The sequence below is a fragment of the Ambystoma mexicanum genome, chromosome 4p (assembly GCF_040938575.1).
Source record: "Ambystoma mexicanum isolate Mex_15411 chromosome 4p, UKY_AmexF1_1, whole genome shotgun sequence".
NCBI lineage: Eukaryota > Metazoa > Chordata > Amphibia > Caudata > Ambystomatidae > Ambystoma > Ambystoma mexicanum.
The window spans coordinates 906660279-906682096 of record NC_090927.1 but is presented as its reverse complement, the minus strand read 5'-3'; the positions used below and the strand labels follow the sequence as shown (position 1 = coordinate 906682096).

At 47.0% G+C, this 21818-nt stretch overlaps 1 protein-coding gene across 8 annotated transcripts in view; it reads left to right on the top strand.

Moving 5' to 3' along the window:
* Positions 1 to 21818, top strand: part of ANKRD6 (ankyrin repeat domain 6) — a 1122185-nt gene that overhangs the window by 313487 nt on the left and 786880 nt on the right. The window contains exon 1 of one of the 8 annotated variants that reach the window (XM_069606498.1): positions 21271 to 21520. The exons of 4 other annotated variants lie outside the window; for them this stretch is intronic. The gene's annotated coding sequence lies outside the window, so the exon portion shown is untranslated. Of the gene's footprint in view, positions 1 to 21270; positions 21521 to 21818 lie in introns of those variants that run through there. 3 more of the 8 variants (XM_069606487.1, XM_069606491.1, XM_069606495.1) reach the window with 3 other exon arrangements.

Sequence of the window (21818 nt, the reverse complement as noted above, 5' to 3'; positions counted from 1 at the left end):
ATACGGAACAAACAATGCTCTTTTGATCACAAAAGAACTTATAATAGTTAAGAAAATGAGATTTGATGGGAAGCAGTGAGCTTCTTACAATTGGGTTTGTTTGAGCGACATACTGACCAAGTTGTGGAAGGGAGTAAAACGGTACAATCACCGGGGACAATACATAAGTAGACATACATAGATTAAAGACAATGAACATTGGACATATTTAATCTCAGGTAGGTGCGACGTCAGCTGTGCTCACAATATGACCAAGATATGTGTAGTGCTAGAGTGGAGGCAGAGAACATGAGGGACAAAGGCAGGTTTAGAGGCGAGGGGAAAATGCTAGCTAGCAGGCAGATGAGAGGTAGGTTAAGAGGGTAACGCAGAGGCAAGGAGATGGGATTTCATTTAGTTTTGAACAAATTCATGTGAACTATATCTCAGATGTCCAGGGGAAGAGAATTCCATGCAAGTGGAGCAAGAAGACAGAAGAGCAGAAACTAAAGGAAGCACAGGGAGGGCGAGGAGCCACCGGGTAGTCGAGAAGGCAGAATGGAGATTACGAGAAGACTTGTAGAGTTGGCTAGAGTAGGATAGGTACAGTGGTGCCTTACTGTTGATAGATTTGTGAACCAGGAGATGAAATTTAAATCTGCCCCTATTTTGCATCATCAGTCATCCAGCCTGGTGACAGTAAGAGAAGTAGGTGTGAAGTGAAGGAGTTCAAAGAGAGTCCTGGTAGCAAAGTTAATGATCTTTTCAAGAGGACAGAAAGAGTAGTTGGGGAGACCAAAGAGGATGCTGGCAAAGTAGTCCAGTTTAGAGCACAAAAGAGTGGTTAATATATGCTTGGCGGTGTTGAAAGGAAGGAGGTACCTGATTTTCCTAATATTTAGAAGGTATATGGCACCAAGGGTTCTCACTGAAGAAGAGTAGGGGAGAGAGTCAAGTGGGAAGTGGATAGGCAGAGGAAGAGATGAGAGAGAGATTTTGGCAGCAAAGAAGAGCCCCTCTGTTTTCGTAGAGTTTAACATCAGAGAGTCTGAAGCCATCCAATATTTAATGGCAGAGAAACAGTTGGAAATGTTGATAGAGAGATCAGAGGAGAGTTCAGAACAAGAGAAGAAGGTTTTGGGTGCCGTCCGTGAAGAGTTGGTACAAGAAACCAAAGGAGCGGATTAGTTCCCAAAGCAGAGGTGTAGAGAGTGAAGAGGAGAGGACCCAAAACAGAGCCTTGTGAAACACCAATAGTTAGAGGAGTGAGTTGAGAGGTGTTGTTGATCAAGAAGACAGAGAAATGTCAGGGTGCAAGGTAGGATTCAATCCAGACAAGGGCTTGATTGCGAATCCCAAGACAGAAGAGAGTATTAAGGAGATCAGAGTGATCTGCAATGTCAAATGCAGCAGACAGGTCAGGGAGACTTAGGATAGAGGATAGGTTGAAGTGATATGATATGATATGATATTTTATTTGTATCGCGCTCGTACACAAGTGTTTCAGAGCGTGAGAAGTGCTTAGCAGAGGCCGTGAAGTTGGACACATTCATGAGAGTCGTTTCTGTGGAGTGACAGGAGCGGAAACCTGCTTGTAGGGGGTCTTGAAGGTTGTGGATGTCTAAGAAATTGGTAAGACCGTTGAACACAAACCTTTCAAGCACTTTAGAGTAGGAAGGAGAGACACTGGGCAAATGTTCGCCAGTAGGTTCAGGTCAGCCCCTTGCTTTTTTAGGAAAGGAATGACTGTGGCTGTTTTGAAAACAGAGGGAAAGCAAACAGAGTCGAAGGATAGGTTGAAGCTAGGTGAGATGCCACCAAAGAGGCAATAGGCTTGACTAGTTGAGGAGCAAGAGGGCCTGATGGGGCACAAGACGAGTTATCCTTCATCAGTAGAGATAGCACTTCACCAGTATTAGTGTGACTAAAGTGGGAGATAGCGGCAGAGGATGATGGTCGAGTAGGTGGAGTGCACTATGCAGGAGGAGGGAGAGTGAGGAAGGTCAGGAGAGAGTCTCTAATTTTGGAGATAGTCATAGACTTAGGGGGCGTGAGGAGTGAGTTTACGGTGCCCTGTACGGTGCCAAGGATGGTTGGAGTGAGAGTCAATGAGGGTTAGGTAGAATTCCCTTTTTGCTCTTTCAAGAATGGACTTGAGAGAGTTCAGGGCAGAGATGTAGAGTTGCAGGTCCTCATGCGAGTGGGTACGCCACCATTTGTGCAGCAGCCAACGCATGCCTGTACAGAGGGAGTGTATGAATGGGGTGACCCATGGCTGAGGATGCTGAGACTTCGGGGTGCAAGTAAGCACTGGGAAGTGAGAGGGAAACAAGTCATATAGTAGGGATTGGAAGCTGGATAAAGCAGTGTTGGTGAAAGAGGTGGACTCAAGGGTGGGAGTTTACGGGACTGTGGATCTCTGCGCTGGTATAATTAAGTTTCTCTGCATGAGGTTATATTTCCTCCTGCCGGTAGTTAGAGGTCCAGTGGGACAGAGCTCCTACAGTCCCAGGTTTAGGCAAGAACGAGATTTGGTTTGCACCCTGGTTATACCCTGGCGCTGGAATTGGTGTATACCAATACGTATTTTAGCACTCCAAATTCAGGCTCAAATGATGAGGGGCACCATTGTGTGCTTGAGATAGGTTGAATTTAATATTCAGTAGGTTCAATTTAACACATATTTTGCCGTTTTGTTGCAGACACCTCTAGTGCAGTTGGATGTATGTGATATGCTGTTTGCATTTGTTAGAGTGCCGACATGTGTTTCAACCATAGGTCTTTCTCAAGGCGTGGATTGATCAGCTTATCGGGTCCAGTGTAGGTGTGCCCGTATATTTCTGCATAGCACAAGGGTACCCTGATTTTACAAGAATGAACCCCAGAATAGCTCAATGCCATTTCAGATTTCTCTTGGACTCCCCTTTCATGTGTCCACAGACCTACCCAGTGCCAGTGTATTTCCTGCTGAACACAGGCATGGAATACGCATTGCTCCAGAACTGCCCCATGACTTTTCATATGGTCCTGGAAAAATATCATGCCACTTCTTGTTGCACCAGAATAACCCAATGCCCTTTTACATTGCTCCAGAATCGCCCAAAGTAGTCACACGGATGCAGAACAGCCCTGAACATTCCATATTGCCACAAAATAGCCTCAGTACAGTGACCCCATTATCACCCCATGTCACTTTTACATTGCATCGAAGAAATGTTGCATTGTGTCCAGATTTGCCCCTTGCCATGTCACATTGCCCCTGAATAGCCCTATGCTACTTACCATTGGGCCAAAGTAGTCCCATGCCAATTGTATTGCCTTACGGCGCTCCAAATTGTCCCCAAAAAGCCCAGATTCAGCCTGAATCTTTCCATCCCCGGGCTTCCCCATGAAAAGAACCATCAATGCATCACTTTCATCTTGTCCTCGGAATTAGTATGCCATTCCCGAGCCCGCAGAAATGCTGGTTGTCATTTCACATTTCCCCCCAAATGTACACATGCAACTCACTTCACGCCCAGACTGCCCCTATAACACTTCATATTTCCCCCAGAATAGTCTATTCAGGGTCACATCACCTCCCAAATTTACACCATGACGCTTTTGGGTTTCCTCCAGAATGGACCATGCTACTTTGTCTTACCGCCAGCCACTTAAAATTGCCTCCTCATTGTCCATTGCTACTAGACATTGCCACAGGATAGCCAGATGCTGCTTTGAATGGCTCCTATAATGTTCCACAGCCTCTTCTCATTGCCCCCAGCATAGCCCCACTTCGCTCACATTTCCCCCGACCTGCTCTGTGACACTTCACATTGCCCAGAAGGGCCCCATGACACTTCATATTGCCATCAAAACTGTCTAATGCCATTTCTAATGACCTGAAAATGACCCTTTCGCTTTAAAATTGATCCCAGAACTGTCCGATGCCACTCATATTATCGCAGAATAGCTCCATACCGTTTCACATTGTCCTTACTATTACTCCATGCCATTTTACTTTGCCCACCGAACCGCTGAATGCCAGTTCGAATGTTCACATAACTACCCCATGCCACTTCACATTGCAGAACTGCCCTTTGACATTTCACCATTGCCCCAGAAGGTATCTGTGCCACTAGCAAAAACTCAACAGCTGCCATATAGCACGTGTTTTGCACCTAGAACAGCCTCATGGTGCTCACATTGACCCCCGGAATTGGTTCCGTGTGGACTAGACTTCGCTAGTTCAAGTGAGTGGTAGTGCAGAAAATTTGCTGTGTAATGATGATAACTTTAGGGGTGTATTTTAGCTGCCAGATCTGGGACTACCAATTAGGTGTAGTCGAGGCAGTATGATTGGCTACTGAAGCCTCGAGCAAGGCTGATACTTCAGCTGCATGCTGTCCAATTACTCTGACCTCGCCATGGTCTACTGCTCTTTTTCCATGATAACTCCACCACCACAAACCCATGAGGAATTATCCACTCCAAACCTGTGATGGCCTACCACTCCAAACCTGTAATGACCTACCGCTCCAACCCCATGATGACGTTCCACTTCAACTCCATGATGACCTACCGTTCCAACCCCATGATGATGTTCCACACCAACCACATGATGATGTTCCGCTCTAACCCCATGATGACCTACCGCTCCAACCCATGATGACGTTCCACTCCAACACCATGATGACGTTCTGCTCCAATCCCAGGATGACCTACTGCTCCAACCCATGATGACATTCCGCTCCAACCCCATGATGACGTTCCACTCCAACCCCATGATGATGTTCCGCTCCAACCTGTCACGATCCATAGGTGCACACACATGAGGAGTCCACTACAAGACAAGGTTAATACAGGGTTACACTCTAAGCACTTTCAGTTTCCAGCAATCCAGCGTACTTTCCCTTTAAGAAAAGTCTTCAGAGGTAAACCGGGAAACAGAGACAGGAGGTTGCCATGGCAACGCTGGCGTCCCTTATGCTTGAGTAAGTTGGGTATGGTCATGTGTATTCGTCCTTATTAGCCCTTCCGGTGTTCAGCTCGGTGCTTCTGAACAAACTTCGACTGTTATATTGGGTCATTGGTTTTTCTTGTTGCCAAACCTTGCTTTGTTTCTATGTTTTTGCCTTTGCCTGCCCCTTGGATTCTGATTTTCCTCGTTAGGATTTTTGACCCAGACTGAATTTCGATCTGCTATTGGATTACCCTTTTTTGAGTGACGCCAACTGCTATTTTTGCTTTCTTGGTCGCGGCTCTATCGTTGTTCTTGTCCTTACCTGAACGGGGTTTCTTCTTCACTCCTTCTGCCTTTTCCTCTGTGCTTTTTTGTGGGCTCCAAGGTTTGGTTGGTCAGTATGCGAGATCCGTAGGCTTACGGGTTGTTCCGAAACCGGAACCCGAATTGGTGAACGCTGTTGATGGGTCTACTCTCCTGTCTGGCTTAGTGACAGAACAAACCACAGACTTAACCATGGAAACAAAATCTGTTCATTTTGTGTCCATCACATTTGATCGTATCGCAGCCCCCCAATATAAATTGATTTTGGGGTTGTTTTGGTTGCGCACCCATAATCCTTTGGTGGATTGGGGTTCAGGAAAGATGGAGTTCCTATCGGAATATTGTCACTTTCATTGCCTTGAGACAGCTGAAAATGTTCACAGTCCTTGTCGTCCATTGCTGGACACTGCACCTAAAGTTGGAGCAGTACTTTCTTGTCCCTTACCTGCAGAGTATCAGGTATTTCAGGATCTATTTGATTAAGGTGGTGCTGAAGTCTTGCCGCCACACAGGGCCTATGACTGTCCAATAAATTTGGTACCAGGGGCCCAGATCCCATCAGGGAGGATGTATTCATTGACTCAAAAGGAGGATCTTGTACTCAAAGAATATATCGAAAAGTCTCTGAAATCCAGGTTTATATGACCATCTCGTTCTCTGGCAGCTTCACCATTGTTTTTAGTCCCTAAGAAGGAGGGTGATTTACGTCCCTGCATAGACTATAGAGCCCTCAATGCCATCACAATAAGGAACCAATACCCAATTCTGTTAATCTCTGAACTTCTGGACCAACTGGGTACCCCTGTAATCTTCACCAAGTTAGATCTACGCAGTGCCTACAATTTGATCCACATTCGAGAAGGTGATGAGTGGAAAACCACTTTTAAAACAAAGTATGGACTATTTGAGTATTTGGTGATGCCATTTGGGCTCTGCAATGCCCCGGCCACTTTCCAGTATTTCATAAATGATATTTTTTGAGACATGATGGATCAATTCTTGGTGGTATACTTGGATGATATCTTGATATATTCTCCATCTTATGAACTCCACGTGTCTCATGTTTCCAAGGTCCTCCAGCGACTAAGAGAAGACAACTTATATGCGAAACTGGAGAAATGTACATTTCACGCTTCTGAGGTTGAATTTCTGGGTTACGAGTTTACTAGTAAAGGGATACAAATAAGTAATACCAAAGTAAAGGCTGTCCTGGAATGGCCCATCCCCACAACCTTGAAGGCGTTACAATCCTTTTTAGGATTCGCCAATTTTTATAGGCATTTCATTCACGATTTCTCCGCCATCGTGGCCCCATTGACTGCACTTACCAGCAGTAAGAAGGCATTTCATTGGGATATCAAGGCTGAAACTGCTTTTTTGGCACTCAAATCAGCTTTTCGAAAGATGTCACTGATTATGTTACAACGTGTGCGCTATGTGCTCAATGTAAAGGCATTAACACCAAGCCAGTAGGCCTTTTGCAACCTCTTTCAATTCTAGAACATCCATGGTCCATGATTTATATGGATTTTGTGGTTGACTTGCTGCCGGTTGACGGCTATGATACAATATTGGTTATCATTGACTATCTTACTAAGTTTGCCTTGTTTGTGCCTTGCCGTGCTCTTCCTTCAGCTCCTGTGCTAGCCGACCTCTTCATTAAGAATGTATTCAGGTTATTTGGTCTTCCTTCTATTATAGTTACGGGCAGAGGCTCTCAATTCACATTTTGTTTTTGGCGGTCTCTTAGCGGTTCTTTGGGTATTGATGTTCGATTTTCTAGTGCTTATCACCCTAAAACCGATGGCCAAACTGAGCGACACAACTCCACCATGGAACAATTTTTTCGTTGCCTTACTTTGCAGTATCAAAAATCATGGCTCTCCGTGTTATGTATGGCTGAGTTTGCCTATAATAATTATTTTCACTCCTCAACCTGCGTGTTTCCATTCTTTGCTCTTTTTGGGAGACATCCTAGAACCTTGACTCTTTCCTCAGGGTTACCGGTTCACAGTCCAGTTGCTCGTTCTTGTATCCGAAATGTACGCAAGATACACGAGAATCTCAGATTGCATCTTCAGGAAGCACAGGAATGCGCTAAGCGTTATGCCGACACCCATCGGTTACCTGCTCCCGAGTATAATGTGGGCTCCAAGGTTTGGTTGTCAACCAAGAATTTGCGTATTCCTTGTCGGAGAACCTTGCTGCCCAGGTTCGTGGGTCCTTATCCTGTTTCGGCCATCATCAACCCAGTGCCTGTTAGGCTGGATCTTCCTCGGCAATGGAGAATACATCCTGTGTTTCATGTTTCACTCCTCAAGCCTTTTCAACCAAGTACCCGGTTGCTACCACATCCACAGCCTGTTGTCGTACATGGGGAGCTGGAGTATGAAGTCAACAAGGTTCTTGACGCTAAGGTTTCCAGGGGAGTCAGATTGTATTTCGTGGATTGGAAAGGTTACGGGCCAGATGACCAGACTTGGGAACCTGCCACAAATATTCATGCCCCCATCTTGTTTCCGACTATTGGTCGACCAGGGGGGGTCCACCTTTGCGGGAGGGTACTGTCACAATCCATAGGCACACACACATGAGGAATCCACTACAAGACCAGGTTAATACAGGGTTACACCCTAGGCGCTTTTAGTTTCCAGCAATCCGGCATACTTTCCCTTTAAGAAAAGTCTTCAGTGGTAAACCGGGACACAGAGACTGGAGGTTGCCATGGCAATGCTGGCATCCCTTACGCTTGGGTAAGCTGCGTAAGGTCACGTGTATTCGTTCTTAATAGCCCTTCCGGTGTTCAGCTCAGTGATTCTGAACAAACTTCGACTGTTATATTGGGTCATTGTTTTTTCTTGTTGCCAAACCTTGCTTCGTTTCTATGTTTTTGCTTTTACCTGCCCCTTGGATTCTGATTTGCCTCATTAGGATTTTTGACCTGGACTGAATTTCGACCTGCTATTGGATTACCCTTGTTTGTAGTGACGCCAACTGCTATTTTTTACTTTCTTGGTCATGGCTCTATCGTTGTTCTTGTCCTTACCTGAACAGGGTTTCTTCCTCACTCCTTCTGCCTTGACCTCTGTGCTCAGTTCTACCTTACCTTCTTCCTTTAACACTGCAGTTCAAATGAGGACGGGATCGCACGATCCATGGGATAGAACTTTGTTTTCTTCCGTCTACAATTCCAGTGAGGACGTGAACGTGCACTCCGTGGGATAAAACTTTGTTTTCTTCCATCTACAACTCCAGTGAGGACGCGAACGCGCGCAACGTGGGAAAGGATTGTTGCTTTTTATTTTGGTTACACTTCCATTGAGAACACAAATGCGCGCAACATGGGAAGTACATTTGTTCCTCTTCAGCTTTCTGGTAATGTTTACTTACCCTTGAGATCTTCAGTCATATTTTCTCTACGGTTTTCGGATTCCACGGTAAGCACACTTCTAGGGGGGTTTCTGGAACTCAGGGGATCTTGAGCCCAAGGTTAATACTGTTCTTTTTTCTACTGTAGTTATTAACCAACCACCTGCCTGTGCCTTCAGAGTTTCTTGCAAGGAACCTGCGCTTATTGAACAGGTCTGTATTGTCTTTGGTCTGATCTTTAGTTTAGATTCAGTAAGGTTAATTTTGTTAACATGTACATTGTTTCCTTACAGCTTGGTGATTCGTGGGATCCATCCATCCATCCATCTTTCAATCAATAGGCCCTCTGCATGTTATTTTAGCATTCAGTGGGTCACATTGTTAGGAAGAAAGTATAACTTCACTATGTGTCAAGTCTACACATGGAAGCTTTCGGCTGGCACTTACATATTCAGAAGCCTCCTAAAAGGGATCCTACTGAGTCCCTAGCTAATATTCTTCATCTGGTGACGGAACTTAGGACTGATATGGTCAATGCACATGATGCTACACAGCGTCGAATTGACGAGCTGCATTCTCATGCGTTATCACAGGTGCCTCCATCTCCTCAACATGAGGAGGCTTCTGGTGTTGTTCCTGTACCTCAGACCGCTCCAGTGTATGTCACTTCGCAGTTTCCCTTGGCCCCCCCAGAGCGGTTTCATGGAGATCCAAAAACTTTCCGGACTTTCCTTAATCAATGTCATCTGCATTTCTTGTGCAGACCCGGTTCATTTCCGGATTCTACTACTAAGGCGGCCTTTCTTCTCTCTCATTTAGGGGGAACAGTGGCAGCCTGGGCTAATCTTTTATTAGCAGAGGGTAGTCAATTACTTTATGACTGTGATGCATTAATTGATGCCTTGAGTAAAGTGTTTGATACACGCTATAAGTCTCAGACCCTTGAGCTCGAGTTATTAAACCTGAGACAAGGAGACTCAACCCTTCTGCCATATCTTGCTAGGTTTAATCAATTAACTGCGGAAACAGCCTGGCCGGCTGACAAGAAAGCATCCATTTTTTACAAGGGGCTTTCACCCAGCTTAAAAGACACTCTAGCTTTGGTACCAGTGGTTCCTATTGCGTTTCCTGAGTTGTTGGATCTCATACTCCGAATAGATTCACGTAAAGCCGAACATAAGGGCAAAAAGAGGGGTCTTCCCTCCACCCCCCCCATGGTGAGTGTCTCACCCTTGACATTAAGCACGCCGGAGCCCATGCAAATTGGGGCTACCGCACGAGGTCCTCTATCTCCTGATGAACGAGAACTCCGGAAGAAGAACAACCTCTGCTTTTATTGTGGCTCTTCTGAACATTTTCTGAAGTTCTGTCCTAAGAAACCAAATAAGAAGTAGGGAAACGCGAAAGCCTGACAATGAAGGGAATCCCATTGTCAGATAAAAAACATTCTATGGATTCCTGTAGCATCAGTCCTTTTACTGTACAGGTCATGTTCGTTCAGGGGTCTTCTTTGTCCATTACTGCCCTGGCGGTGCTGGATTCTGGGGCAACTGGTAACTACTTTGATGATCAGTATGCAAGATCCTTAGGCTTATATGTTGTTCCCGAACCGGAACCCGAATTGGTGAACGCTGTTGACGGGTCTACTCTCCTGTCTGGCTTAGTGACAGAACAAACCACAGACTTAACCATGGAAACAAAATCTGTTCATTTTGTGTCCATCACTTTTGATCTTATCGCAGCCCCCCAATATAAATTGATTTTGGTGTTGTTTTGGTTGCGCACCCATAATCCTTTGGTGGATTGGACTTCAGGAAAGATGGAGTTCCTATCGGAATATTGTCACTTTCATTGCCTTGAGACAGCTGAAAATGTTCACAGTCCTTGTCGTCCGTTGCTGGACACTGCACCTAAAGTTGGAGCAGTACTTTCTTGTCCCTTACCTGCAGAGTATCAGGTATTTCAGGATCTATTTGATTAAGGTGGTGCTGAAGTCTTGCCGCCACACAGGTCCTATGACTGTCCAATAGATTTGGTACCAGGGGCCCAGATCCCATCAGGGAGGATGTATTCATTGACTCAAAAGGAGGATCTTGTACTCAAAGAATATATTGACAAGTCTCTGATTTCCAGGTTTATATTACCATCTCGTTCTCTGGCAGCTTCACCTTTGTTTTTAGTCCCTAAGAAGGAGGGTGATTTACGTCCCTGCATAGACTATAGAGCCCTCAATGCCATCACAATAAGGAACCAATACCCAATTCTGTTAATCTCTGAACTTCTGGACCAACTGGGTACCCCTGTAATCTTCGCCAAGTTAGATCTACGCAGTGCCTACAATTTGGTCCGCATTCGAGAAGGTGATGAGTGGAAAACCACTTTTAAAACAAAGTATGGACTATTTGAGTATTTGGTGATGCCATTTGGGCTCTGCAATGCCCCAGCCACTTTCCAGTATTTCATAAATGATATTTTTTGAGACATGATGGATCAATTCTTGGTGGTATACTTGGATGATATCTTGATATATTCTCCATCTTATGAACTCCACGTGTCTCATGTTTCCAAGGTCCTCCAGCGACTAAGAGAAGACAACTTATATGCAAAACTGGAGAAATGTACATTTCACGCTTCTGAGATTGAATTTCTAGGTTACGAGTTTACTAGTAAAGGGATACAAATGAGTAATACCAAAGTAAAGGCTGTCCTGGAATGGCCCATCCCCACAACCTTGAAGGCGTTACAATCCTTTTTAGAATTCGCCAATTTTTATAGGCATTTCATTCACGATTTCTCCGCCATCGTGGCCCCATTGACTGCACTTACCAGCAGTAAGAAGGCATTTCATTGGGATATCAAGGCTGAAACTGCTTTTTTGGCGCTCAAATCAGCTTTTCGAAAGATGTCACTGATTATGTTACAACGTGTGCGCTATGTGCTCAATGTAAAGGCATTAACACCAAGCCAGTAGGCCTTTTGCAACCTCTTCCAATTCTAGAACATCCATGGTCCATGATTTATATGGATTTTGTGGTTGACTTGCTGCCGGTTGACGGCTATGATACAATATTGGTTATCATTGACTATCTTACTAAGTTTGCCTTGTTTGTGCCTTGCCGTGCTCATCCTTCAGCTCCTGTGCTAGCCGACCTCTTCATTAAGAATGTATTCAGGTTATTTGGTCTTCTTTCTATTATAGTTACGGGCAGAGGCTCTCAATTCACATTTTGTTTTTGGCAGTCTCCTACCGGTTCTTTGGGTATTGATGTTCGATTTTCTAGTGCTTATCACCCTAAAACCGATGGCCAAACTGAGCTACTCAACTCCACCATGGAACAATTTTTGCGTTGCCTTACTTTGCAGTATCAAAAATCATGGCTCTCCGTGTTATGTATGGCTGAGTTTGCCTATAATAATTCTTTTCACTCCTCAACCTGCGCGTTTCCATTCTTTGCTCTTTTTGGGAGACATCCTAGAACCTTGACTCTTCCTCAGGGTTACCGGTTCACAGTCCAGCTGCTCGTTCTTTTATCCGAAATGTACGCAAGATACACGGGAATCTCAGATTGCATCTTCAGGAAGCACAGGAATGCGCTAAGCGTTATGCCGACACCCATCGGTTACCTGCTCCCGAGTATAATGTGGGCTCCAAGGTTTGGTTGTCAACCAAGAATTTGCGTATTCCTTGTCGGAGAACCTTGCTGCCCAGGTTTGTGGGTCCTTATCCTGTTTCGGCCATCATCAACTCAGTGCCTGTTAGGCTGGATCTTCCTCGACAATGGAGAATACATCCTGTGTTTCATGTTTCACTCCTCAAGCCTTTTCAACCAAGTACCCGGTTGCTACCACATCCACAGCCCGTTGTCGTACATGGGGAGCTGGAGTATGAAGTCAACACGGTTCTTGACGCTAAGGTTTCCAGGGGAGTCAGATTGTATTTCGTGGATTGGAAAGGTTACGGGCCAGATGACCGGACTTGGGAACCTGCCACAAATATTCATGCCCCCATCTTGTTGCCGACTATTGGTTGACCAGGGGTGTCCACCTTAGCGGGAGGGTACTGTCACAATCCATAGGCACACACACATGGGGAATCCACTACAAGACCAGGTTAATACAGGGTTACACCCTAGGCGCTTTCAGTTTCCAGCAATCCGGCGTACTTTCCCTTTAAGAAAAGTCTTCAGTGGTAAACCGGGACACAGAGACTGGAGGTTGCCATGGCAATGCTGGCATCCCTTACGCTTGGGTAAGCTGCGTAAGGTCACGTGTATTTGTTCTTATTAGCCCTTCCGGTGTTCAGCTCAGTGATTCTGAACAAACTTCGACTGTTATATTGGGTCATTGTTTTTTCTTGTTGCCAAACCTTGCTTCGTTTCTATGTTTTTGCTTTTACCTGCCCCTTGGATTCTGATTTGCCTCATTAGGATTTTTGACCTGGACTGAATTTCGACCTGCTATTGGATTACCCTTGTTTGTAGTGACGCCAACTGCTATTTTTTACTTTCTTGGTCATGGCTCTATCGTTGTTCTTGTCCTTACCTGAACAGGGTTTCTTCCTCACTCCTTCTGCCTTGACCTCTGTGCTCAGTTCTACCTTACCTTCTTCCTTTAGCACTGCAGTTCAAGTGAGGACGGGATCGCACGATCCATGAGATAGAACTTTGTTTTCTTCCGTCTAAAATTCCAGTGAGGACGCGAACGCGCACTCCGTGGGATAAAACTTTGTTTTCTTCCATCTACAACTCCAGTGAGGACGTGAATGCGCGCTCCGTGGGAAAGAACCTTCTCTTAATTTCTTCTATTCATCTAAGGACGCGAACGCGCGCAACGTGGGAAAGGATTGTTGCTTTTTATTTTGGTTACACTTCCATTGAGAACACGAACGCGCGCAACATGGGAAGTACATTTGTTCCTCTTCAGCTTTCGGGTAATGTTTACTTACCCTTGAGGTCTTCAGTCATATTTTCTCTACGGTTTTCGGATTCCACGGTAAGCACACTTCTAGGGGGGTTTCTGGAACTCAGGGGATCTTGAGCCCAAGGTTAATACTGTTCTTTTTTCTACTGTAGTTATTAACCAACCACCTGCCTGTGCCTTCAGAGTTTCTTGCAAGGAACCTGCGCTTATTGAACAGGTCTGTATTGTCTTTGGTCTGATCTTTAGTTTAGATTCAGTAAGGTTAATTTTGTTAACGTGTACATTGTTTCCTTACAGCGTGGTGATTCGTGGGATCCATCCATCCATCTTTCAATCAGTAGGTCCCTCTGCATGTTATTTTAGCATTCAGTGGGTCACATTGTTAGGAAGAAAGTATAACTTCACTATGTGTCAAGCCTACACATGGAAGCTTTCGGCTGGTGACAACCCCATGTTGACCTTCCGCTCCAACCCCATGATGACGTTCCGCTCCAAGCCCATGATGAGGTTATGCTCCAACCCCATGATGACCTACCCTTCCAACCACGTGATGAGCTACCCTTCCAACCACGTGATGGCCTACCCTTCCAACCACGTGATGAGCTACCCTTCAAAACACATTATGACCTACCCTTCCAACCACACGATGAGCTTCCCATCTAGCACCCCATGACGACCTACATCTGAAGCCCAAGGACAGTCTAACATTCCAATGACATGACTCCCTATTTCTTGAGTCCAGTGGTCAAAGTGGGTGGGATAGTTTGGGAGCGTTGATCATGTACTTTTTTTATTACGATTTACTGTTCCTATACTTTTATTTTTAAAAGAAACAGTTCCGGAATGGTTTCATTTTAAAAGAAACGTGTAGGAAGAAGTTGAAACTTTGCACTTTCCGTGCACTGCACTGAACTTCCATTAAACGGCAGGCGCATGTGTTTGAGGGTTTGTATAGTGCGTGGGAGTGGTGGCCGGGTTTGTGGGGAGTGTGGTAGACCAGTAGGCAGCATAGTTCCACTGCTTCTTTTCGTACACTTCGGCCACTGCTTGAATCTCAGAATTGCATACGTCTCTAGCGTCTTGAAGAGCGCCTTCTATAGCGCCTTGATGACTTACCAATAAAGCCAAATGACAATCTTCCAATGCAGCGCCTTACTTCACCAGGCCCGGAAAGGCCATCTTCTGCATCCCTGCAATGATAGGCAGATCCAGTCCAGCCCCATCTGCACCCTTTTAATAAAGGCACTTGATAGTCACCCACTTGTAATCTGACCACCTTGCTCTTCCCTATGGCCGTGGCTTGTATTGGGCTAGTACCCTGTTGCTTCACCCGTTGTATGCTCAGGCTAGCAGCCAACCACCTAATAAAGGCACTTGATAGTCACCCACTTGCAATCTGACCACCCTGGTCTTCCCTGTGGCTAGTAGCCAACCCCCTCTCCCTTTTGGGCCCTCCTAGAACGTGGCCGCTTTATTCCTTTCCCTTTTCTCCATAACCCCTGCAGCCGTCCATTTGCCTTCACTCCCAATTATCTTTGTGCATGCATACAGTTTTTATCCCCCATGAATTGGCATGACACAAGATTTCAATTGGCAAAATTGGCCGCAGTTTTATTTCCATGACAACAGAAGTATTTGTACACAATAGTGACCTCATTCCGTACGTGTGGCGCATGCTTGCCGGATTTCCTTAGCTTCCCCCTATACTTGGTATAGTAGGCCCCCAACTCCCCCGACCCATTGTACCTGTTCCTATCCTGCCCGTGCAGGGGTCCGTGGGTGGGGAGAGCGCCGTTTGTTTTGGGGGGGAAGCTGAGCCTTATTTGTTCCTACCAGACGCCCCCGCCGTTTAGGCCCCCAAGAGGCGCTGGTCCAGAAGGGCGAAGACCCATTCCGTTTCCTTCTGGCTCGTCCGGAGTCTATCATTTGTGCTTGGTTGCCCAAACACCGCCAACTTGTCATCCTCTGACCTGGGCGCCCTGCGACAGCGATGCCCAAGTGTCCTCCTCCTTGTATTTCGTGGGTGGGTGGGCGGAAAACGAAATTCCTTGCACTTGTCGGGTAGCGGCGACCGGGTCCCAGTGCAAGAGCGAGATGCCTGGGTCCTGGTCCCGCCTGCTTATATCCCGCAAACCCCGCCCCTTTCCCTTTGTTTGCCCTTCGCGGGCTTTTGGACCATTCGGCTTTTGGCGCCGTTCCGCCCCTTTGTCCTTTGCCCTTCCGGGTGAGGGTCCCCGCTCCCGGCGGCATGACCCCGCAGGGGTTACCCTGCTGCCTCCTCCATTTTGAGGACGTTTTTCCGTCGTCAGCTCCAGAGTTCTCGCATCGTCACCCTCTCTATGGCTCCATTGTGTGCCCGCACTGTCAAATTATAATACTTCTGAAACGTGTGCCGATGAAACGCAAACCGTACCTTCATTTATGCTAGTAAATACGCAGCTACCCATGCTTTTAACGTGACGCAAGAGCCGTATCTGTCCCACCCGCGCGAAGCCACTGCACCAGCTCCTGCACGCTTCTTTTGCAAGCTCTTGACAACTGCAAACACGGCCGCCTTCAATCCGAAAAGAGAAAAGCACAGTTGGTGTTGTTCTTTGTTTCGGTCACAATGCCTGTTGACAGAGTCTACAAGTGTGTAATCTCGACTATTTGCGTGTCTGCTCCTATTTCTGTGGGTGAAGAGGGCCCTTGGGTGCTGAGCATAGACTCTAATCGCCTCTTACAAGGACGTTAGGACACTCGCTGCTGGGGGGCAAACGTTCGACTTCTCTGCTGCATCACATACCCGACATTTCGTGTGTGGCCACGTGAATATGCGTGTGTGCGCGTGCATTGACCGCTATCATGGCAGTTAGGCCCAACCAGCTCCACGCAGGATCTAGTCTCGTTGTGTGGGGGAGAGGTTGTGTACACCTGTGCACTAGGAGGGGGGGACTCGGGGCAGTTATTGAGTGCACAGCATGTCTCACACCGCACGGCTAAGAGAAGGCGATTGATAGAGTCCGTTTCGCTAAAGACTGCGTTGAACAATTGAAGGCGCCAAGTATTGCCCCGTTGCATGTCTGTTATCTGCCCAGTGCTTTGCTGAGGATAGTTATTTTGGATCTGTTTAATTGCTAGGGAACATATAACATGCCAGGCAGGTCATAGCTTCAGAAACGTAAAGAAAGCCTGCCTCTTCCCGTGCCGTTTATGCAAATGAGAAGGCAACAGAAAATATGTTCTCATGGTGTGAGGAATTTGGATAATGCCTGTGACGAAATGGTTTTGCTGCTCGTTCTCCTGATAGCAACAGATTACTCGTCAGCAGACAGTTTATGAAATGCATTAATTAGTGTATGCCACACTGCTTTTAGACATTCAAATTTTGAGTCTTAATTTAAGGGGAATGAACTTGATCACAAATGCCACATTAAAATGGTGTCAACTGTTGGAGTTTTAAGGTGACAAGAGAGGTCTCTTAATCCTCCATGCCGGCAAAAAAGGCGCAGTTAACTGAATGGTGTGTTCATTTACTTGTTTAGAAAGGGCAATACCTCAACGAGAGCGCCTTGCAGCAGAACGTTGCCTTGTGGCTGGACAGGTGTGTCTTGTGTGTTTTCGTGCACTCGGCATCGGTATCGTGGTCTGGCGTTCCTGGCCATTGCTCAGCTACTTTGGCCAGAAATCTGTGTAGACAAGCTGGGTTCAGTCCAGAGTCCTTTTACACCCAGCCAGGGGTGTTGCTAGGTCTGGAAAAGACCCGGGGCTAAGATAATATCGGAACTGTCGGGTCTGGGGGCTAGCTAGCCTTTTGGTTGTAGCTCCTGAGATTCTATCCGGGGCTACAACCCAAAAGATCAGGGGCTATACCCCCCTTATCCTCCCCCCTAGCGACGCCTTTGCACCCAGCTCTGGGGCAAGCCTGGGGCACTAAAGTCTTCAATGAGGACACATAAGGCCAAGTGGCAATGGATGGAAGCCTGTGGCTGCTCTCCTGCGACTCGCCCCTCCTGCTGTTCAGTGTATGAAGTGGTTGCTGAACCCCCATGACTAGGCTGGCCGAAGCAATCAAGAGTCCGGGGGCCTAGCATGGCGGCCTCCCAATTCCATGGCTGTTCCCTTCGGTCTGTCTACCTGTCTCCTGATTTTTCTGCCACCGCTATTCTGGCCTCCCCGCTCTGGAGTGCCACTTCCCTCTCGCCCTGCCAAGTGCATATGCTGGCGACTCAGCAAGCGAGTGCTACCCATGGTGAGCGCTCAGCGCTCCATGATCCGTGCAATGGTCTGTGCTCAGCTTGTGCTACTGTCCGTCATATTTTTGGGGGACTGGGTTTTGGTGGATGGCAATTCTGGAGCTAGGTGTTTGGAGCCTGGAAGCAGGCTGGGGATGGGGTAGAGGCGCTGGGGTATCCCCTGTAAACCAACCCCAGGTCAGCGTTGGGTAGAGGGCTGTTTTAAGGTGACCTCATCACATGCAGCTCGAACGCACACATGAAGTTATTCCGGGGTGAACTGCATGTGCACATTGGAGGGGCAGAATCAGGAATGATGAGCGCCATTGCAAAACAGCACCCGGCCTTCCCCGCTATCAGGCATTTGCACGGATTGTGCCCTGTTTTATGCAGACGTAAGAAATGGAGTCAGAATCCATGCAAACGGCCCCGTATCCGAAGAACCCTAGTGAGCGTTCCTCTCCCCGTGAGGAATGTCTGCCCTGGTACGGAATGTGCAGAGCTATCATAGTAGATTGCATGTTATGTGTAGTGGCCTAGCACCTGGCAGGATGTGCTGTGAGTATGTAAGTGGAGTGGAGCTTGGAATGTGTTGAGGGGGTCTGGCACCGCGCATTGTGTTCCTGTTTTAAGGACTGTGTTACCGGGTAGTGCCGTTTTGAGTGGTAGAATTGAAGTTCCCTTGGCACACCTTGTTGAGATTTAGGGAAGTGGTTTTGGGGCACACAGAAGACATGCCAGTGTGGTTTAGTTCTTGAGTTGAGTCGGAGTCCGGTGGCATGTTCTGAAGCTTTGACTTGTTGAAGTGTTAAGCAGTGGCAAGTGATTTTCTGTTGTGGAAGTTGTGGAGTAATGTTTATTTACCATTTTAAGAATAACATTATGGCAAGCTCTTATTATTTCAACTGGTTGTGCTTGTGTACAGTCTTCACACAGTATGTAGAGTCTGTGCATTTGGTACGCACCACGCTTTTGTGGTTGTGTCACTGTTTTATGTGCTCTTTGTTTTGTGAGTCACTTTCCTGTCTTTTCATTTCTTTTGTGTGTTGGAGAGAGGTGGTCTTTAGGGGTGGTGTTCATTGGTCCCTTTTAAAGGAGTGTGAGTTATTCTTGCTAATTCCCATGTTTTTGTGGTGACTTGTTTGTGAAGGCTCTAAAGGGTTTTTGGACGATAGAGTGGTTGCTCACACTGCAGAGACTGGGGTTCTCTGTACTGTGGGTGAGGTTGTGCCTAGATGTGGCAGGTCTAGGGTTTGGGTGTGGCAGGCACAAACGGTAGGAGCAAGGTTCTGTATAGGTGGTTGCGAGTATTAGTGAAGTCAATTTGCACACAGGGCACAGTCTGTGCGTGCGGGTGGCAGACCCGAGGCCCTGGGGGGCAGACCAGAACAAAAGGAGTTACAGTTCCTCAGTATGTTGTTAATCCGGTTTATAGTGATAGCATCAAACCCCCGTTTCTTTACCCATTAAAACCCAATATAATAAAAATAAAACCTTTACCTTTAAAAACATGCATTTTTTCGATGCTTTTGCATTCGAGACTTTGTATTCGACCGAATCACTGGATACTGTTACTCCTTATGTACATCTGGAAAGGCTTTTCGTTTTCTTCTTTTGGGGAAGGAGATGTGTAGTGGCCTAGCACCTGGCAGGATGAGCGGTGTGTGCGCAAGTGGAGTGGAGGTTGGAATGTGGAGAGGGGTCTGGAACCTAGCTGGCACCTAGGGTCCAGGGATGACGCTTGGGTAGAAAGAGATAGAGAGCCAGAGGGAGTAGAAGCTTGTTACCTGCTCTCCATTCTTACCTTCCTCCCTGTAACTGGAACAAGAAATCAAGCTTACCGTGTGTACATATCTGGCTCTGGAGTGGTTCCTGCTTACTGCCTGATGATTCTTGCCACCCAAGATACTACATTATGATATGCTGTGTTCGTGAGCATTTGCACTGAGTCCACCGCTGCCTTAGGGGGTCTAGCAGCACAAAGTCTTTTCTGAATAATGTCGTATTGTGCCCCGCTCAGGGTGACTCTCAGGGTAAACCACATTGTGGTCTCTCGTATAAAGGAAGGAGCAAAGTAAGAGGAAGGCAAAATGAGATGACAGACAGGTGGAAAGGTGCAAAGCGGGGGCATATGATTGTGGTAGTAGTGATGTGGCTTTTGTAGCTTCTGACTCGTCTTTGAATAAATCAGCATTTTAATGAACTGTAATACAGTCTCTGGTGGTTTATTTCCACAGTCCTGTGTGTCACTGCGGGGCTGTAGCGAGGAGATCTCTTCATCCCCAGCGCCCTCGGGGGTGGCACAATACCTTCAAGGATGTTGGTTATTCCAAGATGGTGGGTGGAGGGTATGTGTGTATGTCAGTCACAGCCACTATGCCTCCCTGAAATGTTCAAGTTCTTACGGACTTGGACAGGCACGAGGCGGTTCGGGACGGAATACACCAAGACTAGGAAAACATTTTCTTAGTGGCTGTTAACTTAAAGAAGGTTTATCAGGGGTCCGCAAACCTCTGGCAGTCTTAATGTTTTGGACTTCATGGGAGGAATAGACAGGCACCGCTGGAATGCCAGAGGTTGCAGACTCATGAAGTAGGGGTACCATATTCGCTGAGCCATGTGTAGAGCACATAAGCTGCCCTGTAGGGGCCAGATATTTCCAAGAGATTTAAGACCAGGCGGTTGCAGAAAGTAAAGAAGGCAAGAAAAGCGACCCTGATAGTCAAAGGGGAACAGAAGGTCCAGGAGGTCAAGTCTAACTGAGAGATGTCAGGGGTAAGGGACGGGTTGGTGTGGGATGGATCAGTTGTTTTCGGACAGGACTAGTTTTCATGTATATATGTTCTTCCTAAAGGAACGAAGAACTTGGGGTCGGTATGGCGAAAACGCCAAGGATGTGGCTTGTATTCATTATGGAAGTGACTTCGAAAAACAGTGACCCTCTGATAAAAAAAAAATAGCTTGAGTATTTCATTTCCACAGCCGTGTCCCAATGCCACATCCCCCCATCACCTCAGAATAGACGTGCGCGGTTCTTACTTGAGGTCGTTTTAGCGGATACTTTTTAGTCCCACTCAGGGGTGTTGTTAGGTCTGGAAAAGATCAGGGGCTAAGCTAATGTCGGGACTGGTGGGACTCGGGGCTAGCTATAGCCTTTTGGTTGTAGCCCCTGAGCTTCTATCCGGGGATACAACCAAAAGACCAGGGGCTATAGCCCCCTCAGCCCCCCTCTAGCAACGACTCCCACTCACACTGATTCCATTTCAAACTGCCAGTGAATTCCAAAGTTATTATACCGTCGCTGCGATTATTACAGAATCCACTGTCGTCATTCTAAAGCGTAAACACTAAAAACGGACACATTGGCACCAGCGAATGGGTGAAAAGGCCTGTAAATAACCGCGTGGCGCTTGACAAATAGAGTAGGGGGCGGCGCCGCTGGTTGCAGCCACCCGGCCTTCAGTCAGAAGGGGTCCCGAGCTGCTGCCCAGGTGGGGGAGGGGAGCCCAGGCGAGTCACTGCTGCCTGCTTGGCCAGAGCTGTCAGTTGAAAGGGCTGCTGCCCGAACGTGACTGGCCCTGCGAGAGGGCCCATTGACATGTAAATGCCCAGCGCCTCTTCGTGGGAGTGCGTGAGCTGCGTGTGGTTCCCTCGTCCCGTGCCACGCCATCCATTTCGTGTCACGTCCTGGGAATGCGAGGAGATTTTTGGGGAGCGTGTTTTTGGAAGGATGTGCATCTAGTGTAGCAGCTATAAGCAGGAGGGGCCCCTTGTAAGTAATTTGTTTCGTGCCATTTCAAATGCCTGTGCTTTGAACTCTGCTGTACAGTTTAATAACCATCTTTGGGCTTCTGGGTAAAGCGAAGAGAATGTGTCGTTAGTCCAGCTGTCGGCTGCAGAGCAGAAATACATGCATATGTGTCTGACTGGTAGCTCAGAAGGACTCCACACAATGGGGTACCCTGTGGGTGCCCAGAGCCAGGGGTACGCTGTGGGTGCCGAGGGCCAGTGGAGGCTTTCTGGGTTAAGGGGTTCTGGGCATGTGTGGGAATGAAAGCAAAGTGTGTGTG